Here is a 15,698-nt window from a genome sequence, read left to right as displayed (position 1 = left end):
GGGAATAGCTCAACCCACCCAACCCAACACTCCACAGTTGTAGCCTTGCTGCTCAGTTAACAGTAAATTGAGGCAAAGCCTCCAAGACGTGGACAAGCCACTTTTAGTACTTCCTCCGTCAATATCCCAATCCCATGCATCGATAATAACAACATGGCATGCAAGAAATAACAACATCAAACATGCATTTAGGTCAATTTAACCCTAGGGGTATTTCGGTAATTTATCTCCTAGGGGTAAAACTGTAAATTTTCCACTTTTAAAGATATTTCAGTAGTTTATCTATTTTAGGGTTTTTCATGCATATTCCTACCTTTCACGTACTAACAGAATCACTACCGAGGGTTCTTACCGAATTGGGCCCGTTGGCCCATCATTCCAATTTTGGCCCATTAGGCCCAAAAATATCGAGGGCACAGAAATCATGCACTTTGCAGTCCAAACATTGTAACTTACCAAAAACATTAATCGATTTACCTCACGAGCATTCGCACACTCGCAATTCTACAAAATACTGATTTTCGACATTTCGGCTTTTCGACTTTTGCCGATTTAGACTAAGAAAGAGGGTGTTAGTTACACACCTGTTTGCGACGATATGCTGACGAAATCCACACACGAACCGCCTACAATTGGATTACTAATACGTTAATCTAACTATTCAAATACGAATTACGTATTAATCCCTTACAATATTCGACCAACCACACCTACAGATCATAGTAAGCTTATAAGAAAACAATAAGCAACTCATTAACAAATTTTTGTCAATGTTTACCACATAATCATAATTTCACTGCAAGCTGTCTTCCTGAGCAACAGTCACTAAATCATTTATAACTGGAGCTACGAAACTCCAAATCAAGTTCCGTTAATTTTCCTTTAAAATAGACTCATATATCTTCTATCCATAAAATTTTCAGAATTTTTGGTTTAGCCAATCAATACCAGATTTTTCTCAAAGTTTCCCATGTTTCACTGTTTGACTAATCTGACCACTCTTCATTACGAATCAAATTTCTCATTGTACAGAATTAAAAATATGTTCTCGTTTATTCCATTTGAAACTAGACTCATTAAGATTTAATTACATAATTTATTCAGCTTCTAATTCATCTCCCATAATTTATGGTGATTTTCCAAAGTCACGTTACTGCTGCTGTCCCAAGCAGATTTATTACCAAATCACTCTTTCATACACCTATCTTGCATGCATGTTATTTAAACATGTATATCACCAATCAATCATCACATATCTATGATTTTTACTTAAGCATAATCTCCATTTCATCATTTTAAAGTACAACATGTTAGCCGATTTTTCCCTTTAGCATCTAAGGCACATGCATGCTCATTTGTTTGGCTCAACTTCACATATCTTCCATTTTTCATCAAAAGAACATGAAACAACAACCATTTCCTTCATTTTAATTCATGACCAAATGCTCACAACACAACCAAAAATCAAAATATACTTCAAGAGTTAAGGTAGAATCAAGAAGAACTCATGAACCTCAAAATAGAAGCAAGGTACCAAGAACTTACCTTCAATTTTCCTCCTCCTAATGACCGAATACTCAAGAGCTTTCTCCTCTCCTTTCTCTTCTCTAACTTTCAGCTATGATGAACAAAGATGGACAAAACTTTGTTCTTTTCACCTCTTTTTCTTTTAATAAAACTTCATATTTCATCCATTTAATTCTTTAATACAAAAGACATGAAATTCTTATCATGAAACATTTACCTAACCCATTATCATGAAACATTTACCTAACCCATTATCATGGAACATTTACCTAACCTATTATCAATTTGTATCAATTTGTACCATAAATTATGGATATCAAGTGCACATTTTGTCTACAACAACATGATGGCTGGCCACTTCATGTAAAATGGGAGGTTTGTCATGCAAATCCTCCTATTTTGCACTCCTATTTATTTGGCCACTTCAATTTAGCCTATAGCATTTTCAAACATTTTCACATAGGTCCTAGTTCATAATTTCACTCCCTTTTTCTTATGGAACAAAAATTAACTAAAATTACCGGGTTCTACCTTAAGCTTGGGCCTTCTAGAGGCCCACTAACATAATTAAACCTATGCCAACATTCACAGGATTCTCGAAAATTGGGGCGTTACATTCCGAGCCTAGAATAGGGTACAAGGCATTACCGAACTTAATATGATCAATCATGTAAAAAAAATCAGCCATAAAATTTCTTCTAAATTAAAAACTTTCATACATATGTTTAACGTCCCTTATATGGGCCTACGAGGCCCAAAACATACATTCAGGGTGGTTCGGGACCAAACCGTAAACATATGAAACTTTTGCAACACTTAAAAAAATTTTCACACTTTGGAGAGTCACACGCTCGTGTTTTCAACCCGTGTAACTCCCTGTTTATAACTTCATCACCCTTGTCAGTCGTACATTTCATATAAATAACAAGAAACGTGTATGGGCTTAATTCTCATTAAATTTCTCATATATATACACAATTTCATGTTATGTAATCATACAACATATATCAGCCATATCTCTGTAGTCTAAATATTTTTCATAACAACTTATCTTGATTTCATACTATTTCATATTTAAGCTTAAATAACCAAAGAATTTGAAATATCATCTTTATGCAAATAGTACACATGAGGTATATAATTCTATAATTATGAATAAAACATTTATCAAATATTTTCCATATTCATATATCAATGTCTCATGTCTCCATATATCAATAACCGTCATTTTCATGAATTCCGAGTTCAATTTCATAATTATTTGTCTCGTGTTCAATTTATTCCATATCGGAATTTTATTCATTAAAACATTTGAATTTTCAATACATATGGACAGTACATTCAAGATGAACAATTATATAATCACAAATGAATTCATTTATCAACCAAGTTTTATACTCATATCTTATCAACTCGTACTTCCTTGTATCACATAATTCCATGTAACACTTACCAAACTTTGTCAAATTAGTGAACGTCTTACGAATTGAGTACTTGCTTTCTCGATGCCATAGTTCAACTATGGTCTTACACATCTTCACATAATGATGCCATAGCCTAGCTATGGTCTTACACATATTCATATATCGATGCCATAGCCCACTATGGTCTTACACGAATCACATATCTCACGATGCCATATCCCGGATATGGTCTTATACAATAGCATATATCACACGATGCCATATCCCAAATATGGTCTTATACGGAAATCACTTGTCACTTGTCACTTGTCACTTGTAGCCGGAGCTACCACTATTCACTGATCAGGTAGCCGGAGCTACCATTTTTCACTGATCAGGTAGCCGGAGCTACCACTTTTCACCGATCGTAGTCTGAGCTACCACTTTTCATCGATCGTGCGAAGCTACCACTTTTCATCGATCGTAGTCAAGCTACCACTTTTCACTTGTCATTTGTCATTGATCAGATAAGTTTAACCGAAGCTATTACTTATCACTTTCATTTGTCCTTGATCAGATAAGTGTAGCCGAAGCTATCACTTATCACTTGTTGCCATGGTCCAACCATGGTCTTTTCCTTCAATTCATCTTGTCACTGAACTGAAATGCTCAATTTGATCATTTATTCAATTTTCATGCTTTTACATTATTCACGATTTTATCATCAATACATATAAAATAACACATCATGAAATTCATAAAATTAACAAATAATCACTAAAATTTAGCCATATAAACTCACAAGTTCAATTTTTGTATTATAACAATAATCATAATTTCATAATAAATATTCCAAATAAAACATTATATCATTTCTAATCCAACACTTATCAATTATAATCGGGCATGTGATTAATTTACACACGAGTCATTCATATATTTTTGTATATTTTCCTCCTCCTCCTCTGCATCCACATCCTTAGTATAAACAACATACTTGTAGGTAACATTATCCATAATTTTCACTATCTACTTATGTGAATATTCAAGCTGTCCATCTGTGTCATAGTCACTAAATTATTTTTATCTTGAGCTACAGAACTCAAAATTAAGATCCATAAATTTTCCCAGAAACTAGACTCATATGTATTATTACCATAAAAATTTCATAATTTTTGGTTGGGCCAATTAATACAGTTTATTCATTGAAGTCTCCCCTATTCTACTGTTTGACAGTTCCGACCCTTCTTCACTAAAGATTAATTATCTTCTCGTACAAGATTCGAATGATGTCCTAGTTGTTTCTATTGAAAATAGACTCATTTAGGATTCTAAACATATAAATTTAAGCCTCTAATTATTTTTATCCAATTTTTTATGATTTTCCAAATTCAGAACAGGGGAACCCAAAATCATTCTGACCTTGTCTCACAAAAGTTATTATATCTCATGATTTACAATTCCATTGCTTATATAATTTCTTTTATAAGAAACTAGACTCAATTAGCTTTAATTTCATATTTTATTCATCCTCTAATTCGATTTCTAAAATTTTTGGTGATTTTTCAAAGTTAAACTACTGCTGCTGCCCAAAACAGTTTTAGTGCAAAATGTTGATTTCCATTTTACCCCAAATTTCACAATTCATACAATTCAGTCCTTGCTCAATTAACCCCTAAATTAAGATAATTTTATCAATTAATACTTTTTCTAGGCATTATAAGTTATTTCATAACTATTTAAATTCATAATTTTCACATAAAACTCTAACTTCAAACTCTTTTACAATTAGGTCCTAAACATTCACTTTCTATTCAATTCTTTCAATAAAATCAGAATATAAACAATTTAAAACTCTAATTACATGCCAAATCACCATATACTTCCAGCACTCATCCATAACAACTTCAAAAATTAGGCATGAAATCAAAAACTAATGAAATAATAAGTTGGACCCAATTGTAAAAGTCCAAAAACATAAAAATTTCAAGGAGAAAGCAAGAATTAAACTTACATGAAGCTAGAGTATGAAAACCAGCTTGAACCCTCCTCCATGGCTATTTTTCAACTGATGAATATGAAGAGAAATGAAGAGAATTCTAGATATTCCAATTTAGTCCCATTTTTATTTAGTGAATTTTGGCAATTTTCCAATTTTGCCCTTATCTCACCCATTTCCTGATTTTTCTTAGCTATTGCCGCCCAAAATATCTCCTTTGGGCTTATTTGCACTTTAGGTCCTTCCTCATTTGACAATTGAGCTATTTAATCCTTTTAGCAACTTTTACACCCTTTTCAATTTAGTCCTTTTTATTTAATTAACCACCCAAACGTCAAAATTTTCTGACTAAATTTTATTACTACCTCACCAACACTCCATAAATATTTCTAAAAATATTTATGGCTCGATTTATGAATTTGAGGTCTCGATACCTCATTCTCGACCCAATTTACCTAATTAATTCTTTTAAATCACCAAATTCACTAATTCAAAAATGCTTTTATATTCACATTTGACTCATAGGTATTAATTTATTAAATTTTCAACTCACCCGTCGGATTTAGTGATCTCAAATCTCTATTCTCGATACCACTGAAAATTAGGCTGTTACAGGAACTCAATCGGAAGCTTATAAAATTTTTCATACTGTTCTTAAAATTTCCTTTAATGAATAGTACCACACGCCCGTGTGGCCTAGGAGGCACTCCCGTGTCTCCATAACATGCCCATGCTGTCACTCCGTGTGACTCATACGACTTGGACATGCCCGTGTCCTTTACCCACGTACAACACTGACTTATTACTTATGAACAAACTAATTTCACACGGCCAAGTCACACGCCCGTGTGCTCAGCCCGTGTGGTATTCTGTTTTACAAGGTTTAGGTACAGGGGACACATGGCCTATCAACATGTCTGTGTTCAAGCCGTGTGTTTTACACGGTTTGATCACACGCCCGTGTGACAAGTCGTGTGGACTCAAAATGAACCTTATAGTTCAAGTCTTCCAACCCTGCAAACCTTGAATAACAAGCAAATTTAAATATAATCTTTCAACCAGTTCAAAACATGATTAAACATATTTAATACACATTTATTATACTAATATAACAATCTAACATTAGTATATTATCGACCGTTAAATAAAGCAACTTCAAATTTATACTTAAGAACCATTCAAATTAGTTCAAAATGAACTATGTTATATCATTCACTTTACATCTATGAGCTAGCTATTAACATTCCTCACTAACTTCTCTTATATTCAAAATAATATCAAAGACAACCTAGGTACATGCCATTCCTAAGGATAAGATACATCGCCAAATATTTAAGTTCGGGAGTTGGCTTGGATGCTGAGACGATAGTCACTTTGTACCTAATCTGCGCACGGAAACAAACCGTACGCTGAGTATACATTCAGTGGTATTTCTGCAAACCAATACTTAATATGCATTTAAAACATAACCATAAATTCTAACAATAAAAACTTTATAAATTATCATTCAATTATCCTTATATCATAGTAATACTTATCAATAAAATCATATTCAATAAGAAAATACAGTAACAACAGTATCTTTCTATGTTCAGTACAGTAATTTACCCTATTAACATAATCCGGACATGGACGGATATAAGGATCCAACCCACACATCGGGATAGTATACAGTGTTTCATCGACCGAAGCCGGAATACACCGTAATAGTAACAGTAACAGTATGGCACACAAGGTGCCTTATCGACACAAAGTCGAATATCCCTGAACACTTCCAATACTATGACATGCCAACTATATCCGACTAGCCCGATACTGTTAATAGGGTTTTCATTTCACTTTTAATTCTTCATCATTAACCAATATACATTTCAATTCAAATATTCATTGTAATCGGCCAAATCCGCTCGGGCCCAACAACCAAAGAATAATCCCAAAACAAAAAATAATATATAGTCCATTAAATGTCTATTTACAGACTTTGGCCCAATACATACCCTAGACCCAATAACTAAAACCCCACGGCCTAAGGACTGACCCAATACCCGAAATGAACCCAAATGGCCCAGAAATTTTAGAAACCCTAGGGTTCATTTCTTTCTCTCACACCAACAAGAACCTCCCTACGCCTTCGCCTCCGTACTCCTCACGCCAAGCGCCAAGACGCCTCAGTACTCCTCACGCTAAGCGCCAAAGATGACTCCGACACTAACGCCACCGTAGCACTGCAAGAAGGAAACAAAACAAGAATAATAGAAACAAAGACATATTGTATATTTTCGGTTTATTTTTCTTTTCTTTCGGCTATAAAAGCCTAACTTTTAGTCTTTGTAAAGGTTACGAACGCACATTTACGCATACAGATATTGAATACAAAGCAAGAAAAACAGAGGAAGGTGATTTTCCTTTCTTTGAATCTCCGGATTTGTTGCGTTTTTTCTCTGAATCTATTCCTTTCGACTTTTTTTTTTCATTTTTCGCATCAAAACAATAAAAAAAGAAAAGAAAAGAGTGAAACGAAACCTTACCTCGCAAATCCTCCGTTGGTTCTTCCTTGCCTCGTCGAAGTCGAAGGTGGAGGAGGAATCTTGAGGCCGAAAATCGTCTTAAAAAGGCGAATACGCCTGTGGTTGGGGATGATGGGGGTGAGGGCCAAATGATTTGGCTAAAGGCCGGCTAAAAAAAAAACAAAATGGGGGCTAGGGTTTTGAAATGGCTGAATAGCCAAATTTAGGGTCTTTTAAAGGTCTTAATACGGCGTCATTTTGGGCCTGATTCAGTGGCTCCAAAAACGGCGTCGTTTAGATGTTGGAGCTCCGCGCGTCGACCCGTCCCAGGACCCGGATCCGCGCCTCTGTGCCTCGAATGGGGAATTTGCAATATCAGTCATTCCCTTTGTGCGCGCATTCCATTTGAATCCTTATGCGATTTTAATATTTGAACTTTATACTTTTAGTTCCATTTTGATTTCAATTTAGTCCTTCCTTTAATTTCAGCAGTGTATTTTATTTATTAAATATCCTTTTAGTTTATTTTTCATTTTAATTGAGTCCTTTTAATTTGTGTAGCTCATTATCTTTTTAATTGTTTAGCACTTATTTTATTTTTATATACATTTTAAATTACTTTGACAATTCACTCTTTTTTATAAAACTATTATCTTAAAATTACTTTGTATATCGTGTTGTTGTCAAAATTTTGTATAATATTTAATTTATATTTAACTTATATTAATACATATATGATTTATGACAAAATTAGTTTTCTTTTGTACACATTATTAGTTTCATGTTATTTTACACATATAACTTCTTTTAAATCTATTTATTTGTATTTCCTTCAAATTTATTTCAGATCTAGTTTATTCTTTGAAAAATATGTTTTATTACTTTCTTGTTGTTTAAGATTATTTCATATATATGTATTGTTATACTCTATATTAATTTGTCATTCATCATATATGTTGTCATTTCTTTATTTTTATTATATCTTCATTATATTGTTTACATTGTCTTTTCATTATTGTATGTATATCATCACCATTAAATAGATATGTTTTTTAAAATATTTTTGCATGTCATTTGTTCCAAATCTCTTCTTTCACAATGTTTATTGTAATATTATTTATTATTTTATTTTTATATATGCAAATCATTTCAAACCCTCTCATATGTTGCTCATTTGTAATTTTTCATATTAAATAGTTTTCAAATTGTTTCCATGTTGTTTTGTATATTGTTTATATTGTTTTGTTATAAATTTGTTTTCATACTTATATATACGTAAATGTTTCTTATATTATCGTTTTGAATGATTGAACATTGTGTTTTTACATGCATTGTTGATCTTCTATTGTTTTATGTATTTTCCTTTAAATCTATTTCATTGTACATTTCCTTTTAAATCAATATATATATATATATATATATATATATAAGAAAATTTTATAGTTCATTACACAAGAACATACTTTATTATATATTCTTTTGTTATTTAAGAACCTTTCATGTTTTGTATATTATTTAAGTTTTCTTTTATTTTGTATGAATATTGTCAACTTAAGATAGATGTATTATCTTGCATGTTATTCGATTCAAAATCTTTTTATATTAATAATTATTTATATAGTATTTTTATCCATGTAAATTATTTCAAATTCAAGCATGTAGTATTCGTTCATCGATTGATCATTTTTATTGTTTTGCATCATATTAGTTTTATTTTGTTTGGTACATTATATGGTAATTGTTTTTATGTTATTTCATGTCAATTGATTGCACATTATTAATTCGCCTTTGTTAGAATTAAGTGACCCAAATTCTTATTTAAATAAAATACGATGGAAAATAAAATAAAAGTAAAATCCATAACTAGACTTCTTTTATTTTATTTTAGAATAAGGTTTTTAAATCTTATTAAACTCCATCTATTTTATATTGATTAGGATAAGGTGTTTCAATCCTACTAGAATATGGCTTTGCAAGCCTATAAATAGACATAGTCTATTCCTCTTGTATTTGATTTAAATTTTTCGACATAGTGAATTTTCTTCTCCTCTGCCCGTGGTTTTTTCCCGAAAGGGTTTCCACGTAAAATTTGTGTGTTCTTTATTTTATTTATTTTATTTTATTTTATTTTTCACAAATTGGTATCCGAGCTTCCAGGTTATTCATCTCGATCATGGTAATGGCGTCTTTGAAGTATGAAATTCCGCTATTAGATCGCAACACCAGATTTGTATTGTGGCAAATTAAGATGCAAACAGTTCTTGCACAGATGGATCTGGAGGATGCCCTGCTAGGGATAGATAAGATTCCTTCGACATTAACAGATGAAGAGAAGAAGCATAAGGATCGAAAGGCATTAACACAATTACATCTGTATTTGTCCAACAAAATTTTACAGGATGTGATGAAAGAGAAAACTACCGCTGCATTATGAAAGAGGCTAGAACAAATATGTAAGTCGAAAACTCTAACAAGCAAGTTGCATATGAAGCAGCGTCTTTATGCTCATCGTTTGGAGGAAGGTGCGTCTGTACACGAACACTTAACAGTGTTTAAAGAAATTCTCTCAAACTTGGAGGCCATGGAGGTTCAGTATGATAAGGAAGATCTAGGGTTGATTCTACTTTGTTCGTTGCCCCCGTCTTATTCAACCTTTAGAGACACGATTTTATATAGCCGCGAGTCTCTCACAGTTGATGAGGTTTATGATTCTTTAACCTCGTATGATAAGATGAAGCATCTTGTGGTTAAACCCGACTCTCAGAGAAAGGGTCTCATTGTTCGTGGGAGACAAGATCGGAATGCTGATGATGATCGTGGTAGGACACAGGAACGGGATCCTCATGGTAAATCTAAGGGTAGATCGAAGTCTTCAAACAGAGGTAAAACTTGCAACTTCTGCAAGAAGAAAAGGCACATTAAATTTGAGTGCTATAAGCTACAAAATAAGATTAAAAGAGAGGCTGCGAATCAAAAGGGAAAACAACCAGAAAATTTCAGTGAAGCTGATGTTGTAGAAGACTGCAGCGATGGTGAACTTCTAGTCGCTTCTGTCAATGATTCTAAAGTAAGCGATGAGTAGATACTTGATTCAGGCTGCACTTTCCACGTGAGTCCCAATCGGGATTGGTTTACAACTTACGAAACAATATCTGAAAGTGTTGTTTTGATGGGAAATAATGCTTCATGTAAAATTGCAGGTGTTGGAACAATTAAAATTAAGATGTTTGATGGAGTTGTCAGAACACTTAGTGACGTGCGGCATGTTCTAGAATTGAAAAGAAATTTAATTTCGTTGAGTACTCTTGATTCAAAAGAATGCAGATACACAATTGAAAGTGGGGTTTTAAAGATTTCAAAGGGTCCCTTGTTGTGATGAAAGGGCGAGAAAGATTGCCAAGTTATATGTTTTACAGGGTTCTACTGTCACTAGTGATGCAGCTGTCGCTTCCTCTTCCTTGTCAGATGATGATATTACTAAACTTTGGCATATGCGCCTAGGGCATATGAGTGAAAATGGCATGGCTGAATTAAGCAAAAGAAGACTTCTTAATGGGCATGGAATTTGCAAACTGAATTTCTGTGAGCACTGTGTTTTTGGGAAGCAAAAGAGAGTTCGATTCACTAGAGGAATCCATAACACGAAGGGAACGTTGGAGTATATTCATTCTGATCTGTAGGGGCCATCCAGAGTGCCTTCGAGAGGTGGAGCTAATTATATGCTAACCTTTATTGATGATTTTTCCAGAAAAGTTTGGGTGTTTTTCCTAAAGCAGAAAAGCGATGTGTTTTCCGCATTTAAGTATTGGAAAATTATGATTGAAAAAAAAAAGGGAAAACAGATAAAATACCTCCGCACAGACAATGGCTTAGAGTTTTGTTCTGATGAGTTTAATAGATTGTGCAAATCAGAAGGGATCATGAGACACTTGATAGTTCGTCATACTCCACAGCAAAACGGCGTTGCAGAATGAATGAACAGAACGATCATGGAGAAGGTTCGATATATATTGTCAAATGCCAACTTACCGAAGGCATTTTGGGCAGAAGCGGCCTCTACTGCATGTTTTTTTATCAACCGATCTCCATCCGTTGCCATTGAGAAAAAAACTCCACAAGAGGTATGGTTTGGTAATCCTGCTAATTATTCTGGTTTAAAGATTTTTGAGTGTCCTGCGTATGCTCATGTTGATAATGGAAAATTGGAACCGAGATCTATTAAATGCATTTTTCTTGGTTATAAAGCTGGTGTAAAATGGTATAAGTTATGGTGTCCTGAAAATAGAAAAGTTGTGATTAGTAGAGATGTTGTTTTTGATGAAACTGCTATGCTACCTAACTTATCTCTTAAAGACTCTTCCAATAAAGAAAATCAAAAGCAGGTGGAGCATCAGATTAATACAGAGTCAACTCCTCAAGCCAGAACAAAAATTGAGAATAGAGTTGCTTCTTCACCACAATACTCTATCGCCAAAAACAGAACTAGAAGAGAAATTAAACCTCCAAAGAAGTATGCCGAGGTTGATTTAGTTGCTTATGCTTTAAATGTGGCTGAAGATATAGATGCGAATCAAGAGCCATCTAATTATTCTGAGGCGGTTAGCTGTGAAGACTCAGAAAAGTGGATGTTTTCTATGCAAGAAAAGATGGAATCACTCCACAAAAACAGAACATAGGACCTTGTGAAACTTCCTAAAGGTAAAAAGGTTGTTCATTGTAAATGGGTTTTTAAAAAGAAAGAAGGGACTCTAGGAGTTGAAGAACCCAAATATAAAGCAAGGCTTGTTGCAAAGGGTTACAATCAAATTCCAGGAGTGGACTTCACAGATGTGTTCTTTCCAGTTGTTAAGCATAGTTCAATTCGAGCTTTGCTTGGTATTGTGGCCATGCATGATTTAGAGCTTGAGCAGTTAGATGTAAAAAACTGCATTTCTGCATGGAGAACTTGAGGAAGATATTTACATGCAACAACCAGAGGGTTTTATAGTCTCAGAAAAAGAGGACTATGTTTGCTTGCTGAGAAAGTCCCTTTACAGTTTGAAACAGTCACCAAGACAGTGGTATGAGAGGTTTGATTCCTTTAGGACTTCTCATGATTTCAAAAGAAGTAGTTTAGACAGTTGTGTTTACTTTAAGAAAAACAGTGATAGTTCTTTTGTGTATCTACTTCTTTATGTTGATGACATGTTGATAGCAGCAAAAGATAAAGGAGAGATAAGAAAGGTTAAAGCCCAACTAAGTGAAGAATTTGAGATGAAAGATTTAGGGCCAGCAAAGAAGATACTTGGTATGGAGATTCTCAGAGATAGAAAAGTAAGTAAATTGTACCTAAGTCAGAAGGGGTACATTGAGAAAGTTCTTTACAGGTTCAGTATGAAGAGTGCTAAGCCTGTTAGTACTCCTTTATCAGCCCATTTCAGACTTTCATCGGCCTTGTCTCCTCAATCAAATGATGAGATTGAGTACATGTCACATGTTCCATACTCTAGTGCAGTGGGATCTCTCATGTATGCTATGGTTTGTTCACGTCCAGATTTATCATATGCAGTCAGAGCAGTTAGCAGATATATGGAAAATCCCGGTAAAGAACATTGAAAAGCAGTTCAGTGGATTTTAAGATACTTACGAGGCACTACTGATGTTTGCTTATAGTTTGGAAGAACTAAAGATGGAGTTATAGGGTATGTTGATGCTGATTTTGCTAGAGACCTTGATAGAAAAAGATCTCTCACAGGTTACGTCTTTACAATCAGAGGTTGTGCAATTAGTTGGAAAGCCACTTTGCAAACTACAATCGCTTTGTCTACCACTGAAGCTAAGTACATGGCGATTACTGAAGCTTGTAAAAAAGCTATTTGGTTGAAGGGACTATTTAGTGAACTCAATGAAGACCTTCAAATCAAGCATATTTTGTGACGGTCAGTGCCATCTTTCTTACAAAAGATCAAATGTTTCATGAGAGAACAAAACACATTGATATTCAGTATCATTTTGTTCGTGATATTATTGCTCGTGGTGATATTGTTGTGAGCAAAATTAGTACTCATGAAAATCCTGCAGATATGACGACTAAGTCACTTCCTATAACCAAGTTTGAGCATTGCTTAGACTTGGTTGGTGTTCATTGTTGAAGTTGAACCCTTAAGGGGTTTTATGGAAGAGGTAGAGAACTTGTTTATTGAAAGTTCGCGATGAAGAACTTGTTCATTGAGAATTTGTGTCAAGGTGGAGTTTGTTAGAATTAAGTGACCCAAATTCTTATTTAAATAAAATACGATGGAAAATAAAATAAAAGTAAAATCCATATAGAACTAGACTTCTTTTATTTTATTTTAGAATAAGGTTTTTAAATCTTATTAAACTCCATCTATTTTATATTGATTAGGATAAGGTGTTTCAATCCTACTAGAATACGGCTTTGCAAGCCTATAAATAGACATAGTCTATTCCTCTTGTATTTGATTTAAATTTTTCGACATATTGAATTTTCTTCTCCTCTCTGCCCGTGGTTTTTTCCCGAAAGGGTTTCCACATAAAATTTGTGTGTTCTTTATTTTATTTATTTTATTTTATTTTATTTTTCACAGCCTTCTTATGTATTATCGTATCAATTGTTGTTCACCCATGCATGTTATCGTTGCATTATTTATTTTTTCATTATTTTATATTGCCATGTTAATTATTCTCCATGCATGATTGAGATTCAGCTATATTTCCAAGTTAGTTGTACTTAATTGTAAATGTTTGTTAGTTGGTTAAATAAATTGTATCCCCCCCACTCTCCCATTGTCGTGTTTTATACGTACACATATTACCCAATATCATCGCTTTCCGCTTGATTTTCGAAATGTGGTTTTATAAAATCCAAATTTTATAATTAATTTCGTCTTATTTCAAATCGAATTAATGCGTTTTAAGCTAGTTTCACAACTATTAAAAATTCTTTAAAACGAAGGCAATACTCGGTGTTTGATAATTCGAGAATCGTGCTCTATCGTGCTGGGTTGTGATTTCTTGTTTGTTCAAAACAATCGAATATTCCTTTAGGTTTTCACTCGTGTTTATTAAAAACCTTCCAAAACGAATACAATACTCGGTGTTTGATAATTCGGGAATCGTGCCCTAATGTGTTGGGTTGTGATTTCTCATTTTTTCAAAACAATCGAAGATTCTTTCGAAATTTCACTCACGTTTTCTAAAAACCCTTTAAAACGAAGGCGATATTCGATGCTTGGCAATTTGGGGAATAGTACCCTATCGTGCTGGGTTGCAATTTTCCATTTGTTCAAAATAATCGAATATCTCTTCAGAATTTCACTCGTATTTTCTAAGGTGAGGCAATGTCCGATATTCGGAAATTCGAGGAATCGTGCCCTACTGTACTGGGTTTCGGTCTTTCGTTGGACCAAATAGTTGGGCATCCTTTTGTTAATTTCAAATTATAAACTTTCGAACGTCGAAACAAGAAGATTTTTGGCAACCAACTCGGGTTATTCAAATGTTATTAACAAGAACCATATTTCAAAAACATTTTATATAAGGACAGCATTTAATCGATTTGGTACCAATTTTGGGCATAGTGAGGGTGCTAATCCTTCCTCATGCGTAACCTACTTCCGAACCCGTTTTCTCAAAAGTTCGTAAACCAAAATCGTTGTTTTAGTAAATCAAAAATGTTTTATTAAAATAACCAAATTCTTAGGTGATCCGATCACACCAAAACAAAAGGATCGGTGGTGACTCCACGTTTTATTTTCAAACAGTCGATTCCCCTATTTTTCGTTAAAATTAAAATTTCGAAAGATGGTTTCGACATTCATAATTCAACACTATACTACAATATCAATACTTATCTTAATTTCAATAGCCATACATAATATCAATAATATGTATCAAAATAACTATTAAGTTTGGTTATAGAAATACAAACCGTGGTTCTTGAGTTTACTCGTTATCTTCGCTCACTTTCTCTTTTTCCTTCTTTGATGATGTTTCTGGTGCTACGTTAGTTACGGAAAAATTACCATTTAAAATCATCAATACATATCATTTAATAACACACTCTTCTATTTTCCATGTAACTTTTACATAAATTCCATTTCATATTGTACAAATGATTATTCTTAGATTCTTTCATTCATGATCATATCATACAAATAATCATCCTTAGAATCATTTATTCTTTGGCCCAGCCTTCATACCTACAACAGGTTTACAGATATCAATGATGTGAGTGACGCTGGCACTAATTTTGTATATCGT

At 33.6% G+C, this 15,698-nt stretch overlaps 1 long non-coding RNA gene across 1 annotated transcript; it reads right to left on the bottom strand.

Moving 5' to 3' along the window:
- Nucleotides 1-1,691, bottom strand: LOC128291518 (uncharacterized). Its single transcript, XR_008281347.1, has 3 exons — nt 1,546-1,691; nt 585-626; nt 1-79 (listed from the first exon to the last, which is right to left on the bottom strand). It is a non-coding gene; the product is annotated as an uncharacterized LOC128291518 (long non-coding RNA).
- Nucleotides 1,692-15,698: the final 14,007 nt, after the last annotated feature.

Source organism: Gossypium arboreum, chromosome 4 (assembly GCF_025698485.1).
Source record: "Gossypium arboreum isolate Shixiya-1 chromosome 4, ASM2569848v2, whole genome shotgun sequence".
NCBI lineage: Eukaryota > Viridiplantae > Streptophyta > Magnoliopsida > Malvales > Malvaceae > Gossypium > Gossypium arboreum.
The sequence above is the reverse complement of the archived record's forward strand: the minus strand, read 5'-3'. Positions and strand labels throughout refer to the sequence as shown.